The sequence below is a fragment of the Electrona antarctica genome, assembly GCF_951216825.1.
Source record: "Electrona antarctica genome assembly, chromosome: 6".
Taxonomy (NCBI): Eukaryota; Metazoa; Chordata; class Actinopteri; order Myctophiformes; family Myctophidae; genus Electrona; species Electrona antarctica.
In genome coordinates, this window is record NC_136811.1 from 3126803 (window position 1) to 3137139 (window position 10337).

Below are 10337 nucleotides of genomic sequence, written 5' to 3' on the forward strand. Positions count from 1 at the left end.
ACCCCTGTGGTGCTGGTTGGTTACTTTGTTACTGCCCAAATTCCTTTGGGCTATGTTGGGGGATGTCTCTTGTGGGAGTGGAGACTATAAAGGCTGTGGCCTTATGTTTACTCAGAGAGTCAGACTGGGGTCTTCCGATGCATTGAATTGGTCATGTAAGTTCCTGACTCCTTACTCGAGTAAAATCCTAATACTTCCAAACTATGAATCCTTGTGTTGCCTCATTATTATGTCTTCCTGAGCATGTGTCCCACAGATTGCCATAACATTTTGGAGGTTTCCTACCGAGATGGTGTGCTAAATGCTGGACTTGGCGGTCGTCGGCTTGGTGAGTAAGTTCATTCTTTCGGGCTGGGCCGACGACGTGCGCAAGTGAGTATATGGGTGTCTGTTTGGATGTTCAGGAAATGAGGTATTGCTTTTATTCGGGGTTTTAAGGTATTAGTGATGAAATTTGGTTGTGATCACGATAGGCATTTTTTGATGGCCTATTTAAAAGAGGGAAACGAAAGTTTTGCCTTTCATGTGCATGCCATGAGAGACGGAGGAACAGTGTTTGGTTGGTTGAATGACTCAAGATGGTTAGACAAGGAGGTCTGACAAATGGTACCAGTGTACGTTGGGAAAAAAGAATAGTCTATTCAATAAATCACTCATTACGTTGCCTGCTGTCTAAAGAGGGGGAGAGATCCTGCCTTAGGGTATCCTTGTTGTTTTATGAAGCAACAAAAATTGGCTAGCCAGAGTGTGTGTGTGTGTGTGTATTGTCCTAAGTCCTAAGTGTATGTCTGTGAGTGTTAAATGTATGGCCAGAAAAAAGGGAGACAAGTTGTCTTGCCTAAACTTCGTAGCTACTGAGAAGGGGGGTTGATCCTCGCCTTATACTAGGGTACCTTTGCTAACAGAAGCATAAAACAATTGTGAAGCGCTATGTATGGATATATCATTTGAAAATGAATGTGAATGGTCTGTCACGAAAACTGATTGAGTGTAGAATGGAGTGTTCTGCCTGTATGTGAGTGTGTGAGAGAGAGGCAGACAGTGTGAGACAGAAAAGAAGTGTGAGAGGAAATTGTGAAAAAGGGATGTTAAATAGTTAACAGCCTAGAATGAAAATGAAGATATGAGAATTGATATAGAGATATATTAAGGTAAAGTAATACGTTTTAAATCATATGATGTCATATGATTCTCGAGACGAGAAAATGGAAATAGTTCCAAATAGGGATAAAAATAAGGAAGTAAATAGTACCTACAGTATGTGTATGAGTGAAAATGCTCAAACTTGTGAAGAACATTTTTAGGGCCTGGAGAAGATATTTAGGTGCATTATGTACAGTTTCTGTGTCGAAATGTGGGCTAGAGTAGTCAACAGGTGAAATGGTAGTCAAAATAGTTTAATCTATTACCTCACTCAGTTATCCTGAGTGTGGGGCTAAAGTAGCCTTGATGAAAGAGTAGCATCGATGACTGGTTTACTAGTTATCACTTCATTTTGATCAAGTGACTGTCTAATATAGACTTATTTATCCTTAACATGGCATGATAGCTAGCCCCTGAGGGCTATTACGGTTCCTTTTAAGGGGAGTTGTCGTGAAATTTAAAATTGTTTTATGTAGAAAGAATTTAATCTAAAATTCCCCAGGCAGGCCATGCCCTGATTGATATTAAAAGTTAGTTTAAGTGTTTAAAATTAAGTGGCTCTTTAGTTCCTAGAGAAGTGAGCCTTGCTAAGCCATGCACCATACAGTATAGGAGGCTATCGCCTGTTTTCTGTAATATACGCAGCTTGATGTATAAGTATGCCCCTGGATATTCATGTTGTAAATCGCTCTGAATTAAGAGCGTCTGCTCAATAGTAAATTGGACAGTGTGACAGTTAGTGGAGTGAGATTGAGATAAAGATTACTTGAGACTGAAAGAAAGTTTTTTTTAAAATGACAGATCTACTGCGTGCGCGCGAAACTAGTTATTATAAGCACGTTGTTTAATTGTAGACAGATTGGAGAAAAGAAAAATGCCAAACAGTATGGTAATGTTAAAATGTTTAAGGTAAAACAGAATGGATAGGTAAGATTAGGATATAGGAACACCAAATAGGCCGAAAATATTACAGAGCAGTGTATGCAATCAATACATTCAAAAGAGCTGAAAATGTTTTATGGACACATAATAGTGATTATTGTTTAAGTTGTAAACGACACTTTTGGATAAGCCAGAGCTTTTGTTTGAAGCCGTCGGCTTGTAAAAGCAGAAAAGATGCAAAGAATGTGGAGTCTTCACTCCATGTGGTACACAAATAATGCCTGGGGCTAGTGTTTTAGTCAGTAGGGAGAACCAGCTGGTGTTCTATTTAAGGACTTAAAGTGTAAAAAATGTAGTGTAAGTCATAAGTATACCCGGTTTGTGTTGGGTTGTAATCTACAGTATGTCTTAAAGTGTAATCTACAGTAGGCCTATGTCTTAAAGTATATACAGATTTGCATAAAATAAAATAAGTATGCCCACATGCTGATAGCTTGTGACGGTGATTGATTTGATGACATTATTTGAAGGACAGGAACCCAAAAGTTAAATATGGAATAGAATATAGCAGCTATAATTGCAAACTTTAGTGTACAGTGGATTGCAATATTATGCAAAAATAAATGTACAGCTGTCGACAACACCTCATCCTGTTCCGTTGGAAAGAGGGTACCACATGGACGGGTCCAAACTACTGGTTTTGTTTTTTTCCAGTATGAGGGGGCAACTCTGTGTCAGGGTTGAGAAGAGAACGAACTGAACATTGGACATTGGTCACTAGCATTGGACATTGATGCACTGACATTGCAAACAGTGATGGGGGATCACTGGACAATGATACGATCGGAATCTGAAGGAAACAAAGATTCTTGAATCGGAATCCCGACATGAAGGAGTACGCGTTGGTGACAACTGAATGCGAAAAAAGCTGTGCTATTTTTGTGGCTGATTGTGTTTCTCTCTGCAGTATGGTGGAGGGGTGAGGTGAAGCTGACAGGTGTACATTGGGATCGAATGATAGTGAGTAGCTACAGAGTTGCATTTGTTCCACTTATGGCTGCTATAAAACAAAAATAGGTTGTATTTACTAAAATATAGTAGTGATAAATACTGTGATCTCACTGACAACTGACAAACTCTTAAAAACAGAGTTTGACTTTTTGTGTCCCATGCAGGCCGTAAAATTATCTTATCAGTAAACAAAGGGATTTCCAGCTGTTTCAGGGCACGTATCTAAGTTCCTGTGACATGGTCAATAAAACCCCCTTCTGGGAATAGACGTTTAAGTGCTGCCAAGAGGCTTCATTCGGGTCTATTGATTACATGGCTGTTATTGATGTATTGGCTGTATGAGTTAAATTTAAGACATACTGTACTGATGTAACCTGTTTACATGATCAGATTGTGATCAAGCTTTAGTAGTAGCCTGGGCTTACTAAAAATAGGAATTATATTGATGGGTAACACATTGTTATCAGATAGTCATCGTAGGGAAATATTAGTCTATTACGTCCTAGGAAGACAGGGAATAATGATGGACCACAGGCAGTGCATTTTTGCTGCTGACAAAGTACTGAATTGTATTTGGTCAAACAGTGGTTAAACATTGATACTAAAATAGTAAGGAGGGGTTGATGTAAAGAAATGGGTGGTGGGTCTGGTAAACCTCAAAATGGGTTTTGACTTGTGCCCCAGGATCTGATCTTATCTTGACCTTATCTTGACAAAGCTAAGGAAAACAGCTGGCCTAGTGCTATTTGAATGTTTATGACTTTACAACATGGGCAAGCCACAACAAAAACCCCCTTGTCCTTCTGTACCTGCTCAGGGCAGATACTACAATACTAAATAAATTAGTGGAGTTCAATAGTATAGTACTAGATAAGTGAGATAGATCAGTCAATCTCTACATTATATTGGTTAGAGAATTAATTAGGATACTAAGATTGTTATGTTTCCTGTATGAATATTCTGATCCAAGTTTTCTTAGGTTCATGTGGAGGCGATCCAGATTGATGTGACATGAGATTGATTTCTCTCATGTTTTGTGGCATGATGTTACTAACGAAATTAATGGTGTTACTAACGAAATTGACTAATCCCTGACGGAAATTGGAATTGTGCATGTGTGCATGTGCGCCGAATATTATCTTGCTGTATTTGCAGGAAAAAGTATCAAAATCTGTGAGTATTACGTGGGTAAGTTATGCAACACCTTGATGTTTCCTGGCGGAATAATTGAGCATAGGAGGATGTTCTAAATCATGTTCTGTTGCAGTTATGCGATTAGTTCTGAACAACGGTATTGTTTGATGATGCCATACTAAAGAGACATATAAGAATGTGTTCAGAGATAAGATATCTACGCAATAGATAGTTGCACAAACACACATATGCTTACTGAGAATTAGAGTTGTACGTTAGAGCTGAGCATAGCTGCCTGGTTGAGTCAGAAAGGGCATTGAGAAGTGGTGGACTAGCAGTAAATTAAATTCGATAATACATGTTTATTGCTGCTGTAACTACGTAGTATTGAGTCCACCATCAACATTGAAATTAGTAGTAATGTGACTGTATCTGAGCTGGAGATGACATAGCGAAGGAAATGTGATCCAGGTAGAGTAGGGTTTTTCAATGGTGTTGTAGTTTTTTCTTTCAGCTCCATAATAATGAGAAGAGTCGTGTTGGAATAACATGACGAATGATGAAGTGGATCTGATGACATGGCTAAGTATCGTTTGGGGATGATATGGAATATGTATTGATGAGAAGTTGTCAACTGAGTCAACTAACTAAGGTCCACTTAGATGCGGAGTCGGGTTGAATGAATGATAGTATGTATAGACTGGTTTATGAATGAATAGTTAATTTTGGTACTTACATTTCCGTGTTTAAGAGACAGTTGTGTTACATGATCAAGCCAAAGCTTATTATGCCTATCCATGTTGAGATAACACAAGGTAATAATGTGCCAGCTGATTGTTGTGGACAGAAGATAAGTACGGTTGATTAATGCAGGTTAGGTTCAAGACCCGACTTAACCTACCCATAAAATAATTGACGAAATAGACCAGGGGTTTGCTGTGACTGCTCCTGCAGGCTGAGGGCTTATATGCAGGCATGCCCACGGAGCAGGACCCGTGATTTATATAAGGTCAGGGGCCATCTCGAATGAATGCCCGGCTCCGGTTAGGTGTGGTTAATGACATATTACTCGCATTGGTTTTCTTTCTTTTTCAGAAATGAGTGGTTAGTCTGCTGTCCGCGACGTGTCCACGCTGATGTCCCTATGGGGGATCAAGTGCTGTTAGCACTCTGGACTCTGAATCCTGCGATCATGTGCTCGGGAGCCGTTTCTGAATGATGTTGCATCACCTGTGCGGTGACAATTTCTGGTCTTTTGGAAGGCTGTGACGTGTGCAGTTCTGTCAAATGGCCGATCTGCAAGCTCACGACATGTCTGGAGCTTGTGGAAGTAATGCACGTTGGTGCTTTGAGCTCTGTGAAAGAGCTACTTCCGGTTTGGATTGCTCTGTGCGGTGTTGACCACATGGCACCTGCAGTACACTATCGAGTGTGCAGTGGACAGTTCTGAACGGACATTTTCTGGTGCTGAGATGTTTTTTGGTCTGAGGGGAGATGTTTTTTGGTCTGAGGGCTACGACGTTTTGCTGTATGTTTAATTTGGCTTTGCCTTGTTTTGTTTGTTGTTGTGGAACTATTGTAACACTGTGTATCGTAGGCCTTGTGTGCGGTCGCTCTATGATGAGGGCCATGTAGGAATTTTCCCTGTTTGTCTAACCCATTGGGTTCCAGGTTTTTTGCCTACATCTGCGATGTACTGATAAGTGGTGTTTAGGGGTTTTTAAATGTTTAAAAGTGGGGTAATGTCATAGAAATTTAGACTGCAAACATATAATAATACCCCTTTATTGCACTCTGATGTTATCTTATCTGTGACACCCCTGTGGTGCTGGTTGGTTACTTTGTTACTGCCCAAATTCCTTTGGGCTATGTTGGGGGATGTCTCTTGTGGGAGTGGAGACTATAAAGGCTGTGGCCTTATGTTTACTCAGAGAGTCAGACTGGGGTCTTCCGATGCATTGAATTGGTCATGTAAGTTCCTGACTCCTTACTCGAGTAAAATCCTAATACTTCCAAACTATGAATCCTTGTGTTGCCTCATTATTATGTCTTCCTGAGCATGTGTCCCACAGATTGCCATAACAATGGTATTGTGCGTTAGGCCTACGTTCGTTTTTTCATATAGCCCCCTGCGCGGATGCTTAGGTATAGGCTAATTGCCGCTTTTTTCTTCTTCACCGAACGGGACACAAAAGGAACCATGCAATGATGATCCATACATACCATAATTACATCCATCAATATCAATTATATTAACGCGCGCGCGCGCACACACACACACACACACACACACACACACACACACACCACCGTCAGTCCGCAACTGCGTTCCAACAAGCTGAACTATAAAGCTAAATTATATAATTTTATTATGACATCCAGTTAGCCTACATGCTTTGAGCCAAGGGGCCACCGCAGGCTAGAGAGCAGCTATGTGAATAATGTTTTAACGTGCACTGTTGAAAGTGTACGGCTTTGCTGTATATGTGTGTGAGAGAGAGAGAGAGAGAGCGAGCGAGAGAGAGAGAGAAAGAGAGAGAGGCAGGGGGAGAGAGAGAGAAAGAGAGAGGTGCATACGTTTGCTGGAGCTACTTGCTGGCTACTATATGTTTAGGACTCTCAATCAAAATCAGAATTATTTTAATGATCATCTAGGTCTAGGCCTACTCGAAACTGAATGTTGCCCGAGAGTTACAGTAGTGCACGGACAGTGATGCGTGATGAGGAACAGCGGCCACACGGAACGGGGTGTCGTCGGAACACCGACCCCTCGGAACAATGGACCGTCGGAACACCGGCCCGTCGGAAAAATGGACCGTCGGAACACCGGCCCGTCGGAAAAATGGACCGTCGGAACACCGGCCCGTCGGAATATTGATGCGGACCCCACATACAGTTGGTAGGTGCAAAAGACGATGGAAGTCCATCAAGGACTACTATCGTACTCTTAAGGATGAAGGTGCTGAAAATGAAGCCAAGCGGGAGTGCAGGGACGCCCTAAAAATAAGTGGGCCTACTATGGGATTTTAAATTTCCTAGACCCATACATCCAGTCCAGGAAAACGACCTCCAATTTTAGCCGGACGTCTTCAACTACAGGTCAGCATGTGCTTACTGAAAGATTGATTGAATTACATCGTCATTGCCATTGTGGAGGACATCAGTTGTCATAGCTGTACCTAACAAATGTTTGAACCTAACTTTAAAGGGAGCAGCCAGCAGCAGGCGGAGGAGCACAATTACTCCAGTCCTGCTGAAAGTGGTAAGAGATACATATCAGTCATGACAGTTTACTAATACAACAATCATAAAGCAGTACACAATCAACTCTCTAAACTTACTTTATAGAGCAGCCAGCAGGCCTTCTTTGAAAGCCAGGATTTCAGCTGTGGCACTGCTGCTGAAAGTGGTAAGAGATACATACTTTATCAGTCATGACAGCTTACAAATACACTAATCATAAAGTTGTACACAATACATTCTCTTACTTTATAGAGAGCAGCCAGCCAGGACCGGTTAACCACTGAAATTGTTAAGATATACATATTAGTCAGACTGTTTACAAATACAACAGCAAACTCTAAAAATGTAGGCCTACACAGTAAATGTTTAAACCTTGCTACATAGACGCCACACTGGAGGACACAGGAGGACATGGGAGCACTACTGGACATGGGAGCACTGCTGGACAGAAATATGGTAAGGTATTCAGATGACTCACTCAAGACATATTACTTTGGTAGAGGTTTGTGTTTTGTAGTAATGTAGCCATGATGCAACTCAAAATCTTTGTGAGATATGTTCAACAGTTGCTCTATAATCCAGAATAGTCTCCCCCTTTACACTGCACAAAGAAAGAGGAATGATTATGCCAATATTACAAATCCCCAACTGTTTTATATTGGACTTCCAACATGGCAAGGTAAACTACACAACCCAAACCTCTACTCAAGTCTAGTTGTGCTTTACAGTTTACAAATCTAACAAAACGATTGAACCCAGTGTAAGACATGTTTGATTATTACCCAATAGTATTCGTGACCATGCCTTCACTGCCGGTGGCACACGGGGGAGGATAATTGTCACACGCCCTCCACAAACAAGTGGTGTACACCATGTGGGACCACCCACTCCCACAAGCGGTGAGATATTCAGATTTGACACAAACTTTTTGAAATACAATATGAATTCACTCCTGCTCAATATAACACATCATTCAATCTTACTTCATAGTCCGCCCGGCGAGTCCAGCAGCGCTGGGAGCCCCGGGTCCCTCAACAGCTGCCATTCCGTCCCAGCTGTTGTCTCTTGGGATAAGGGCACCCACTCCCACAACTGGTGAGATATTCAGATTTGACACAAACGTTTTGAAATACAATATGAATTCACTCCTGCTCAATATAACACATCATTCAATCTTACTTCATAGTCCGCCCGGCGAGTCCAGCAGCGCTGGGAGCCCCGGGTCCCTCAACAGCTGCCATTCCGTCCCAGCTGTTGTCTCTTGGGATAAGGGCACCCACTCCCACAACTGGTGAGATATTCAGATTTGACACAAACGTTTTGAAATACAATATGAATTCACTCCTGCTCTACATAACACATCATTCAATCTTACTTCATAGTCCGTCCGGCGAGTCCAGCAGCGCTGGGAGGTCCGGGTCCAGCAACTGGTGGTCTCCAGGTTTCTGGAGAATCCTCTTCTGCAAGTGGTAAGACATTCAGATTTGACATGAAAGTTCTGAAATACAATACAAATCCACTTCAGCTCAATATAACACGTAATTTACTTACTTTATAGTCCACCGCAGGGCCAATTGTAATCTGGGGGTAGCAGCACGGGGACCCCGAGATCCCCCACCACCAGCTGCTCGTCCTGTGCCAGGGCCAGTGGCGTGCACAGACATTTAGAGGGGCAGGTGCTCAAGTTAAAAAAGGGCACCTTGTGCAGCGCGTGGAACCGGCCGGTTGCCTTAATCTATTTTGGGCGGGAACCCCTTTTGGTGTTAGCATTATGTTATACTTTAGCTATTGAAAAATAGCAGACCTACAAGCTCGGTGGCGCGCTATGAGCTTGTAGGTCTGCTATTTTTGAAAAATCCAAAAAAAAGAGAAAAAAATGTTTTTTTTTTCTTTCTTTTTTTCAAAAGGGCACATTGCCAAAAGGGCAGGGGGTGCTCTAGCACCCCCTAGTGTCTATCTGTGCACGCCACTGGCCAGGGCCACCCACTTCTACAAGTGGTAAGAATTCAGACCTTACATGAACGTTATGTAATACCAATACCATCCAAAATCAAGTTCTGTAATACAATACAAAATCCAGTGCAGCTCAATATTGCAATATTGTTCAATGCTTTAACCTTACTAAATAGCATCCAGTCGAAGGAGGGCCAGGAACACTGTGGGCGGACAGGAGGAGTCCCAGTCTCACGAAGCCCCAGACGTGTTCGAGCAGGCTGTCATGGCAGAGCTCCAGAACAGAGATGGGACAACTCATTTTGGCATGTACATGGCCCACCAGCTCCGGGACCTGGATCCCCAAACCAAAATGGAGACAGAAATGGAACTCGAGAGTCATTTACAGAGCCAAATTTCCAGGCACATTTTAGTTTTTAGTTTTTTTTCTTGGTAAAATGCCCTTTTTTTTTACTTTTTTTGAGGGGCACTATCTATAATTTAATCATGTTGCAGGCAAAGTCTATGGCCTTTGATTTTTGTTAAAAATAAAAATATTTGAAGACTAGACCGTTTCATTTGTGATTTGCTTGTGTGAAGATTGACAGATGTTACAAAACCGATGGGTAACGCATCAGTTTTAAAGGTTATTTTTTTATACCTCAGGTCTTTACCGATTGTCTGCTAATAGGTGAGTCAATTTAGGAAGAAATATCCCTTAACCCCAAAACAATTGATACACAAGGTTTTTCAATGGATTCTGGTAGTATTGGGCATGCTAAATAAAATAACATACTAAAAGTCTACCAAAATCTACTCTCCAGAAAGCCGTCATTTTCAAGATTGCGTCCAAGACGGAGTTTAAAATGGCCATATATCAAATGGGAAAACATTTTCAAAGTAATTTTTCAACTTATTCTAGTACCTCTGGACATGCTTAAGAACAAGTTTTAGGAAAATATACCTTTGGGAAAGGCGTAATTTCCAAGATG

General features: G+C 41.6%; 1 long non-coding RNA gene across 3 annotated transcripts; it reads right to left on the reverse strand.

The window, feature by feature from the left end:
• Positions 1-7513: 7513 nt before the first annotated feature.
• LOC306924564 lies at positions 7514-9695 on the reverse strand. Of its 3 annotated transcripts, none has more exons than XR_013790178.1 (5): positions 9536-9695; positions 8789-8911; positions 7786-7851; positions 7659-7693; positions 7514-7567 (listed from the first exon to the last, which is right to left on the reverse strand). It is a non-coding gene; the product is annotated as an uncharacterized lncRNA (long non-coding RNA). The 3 variants fall into 3 exon arrangements; XR_013790179.1 differs by having other exon boundaries at positions 7786-7854; XR_013790180.1 differs by lacking the exon at positions 9536-9695 and adding an exon at positions 8965-9060 and having other exon boundaries at positions 7786-7854; positions 8789-8873.
• Positions 9696-10337: the final 642 nt, after the last annotated feature.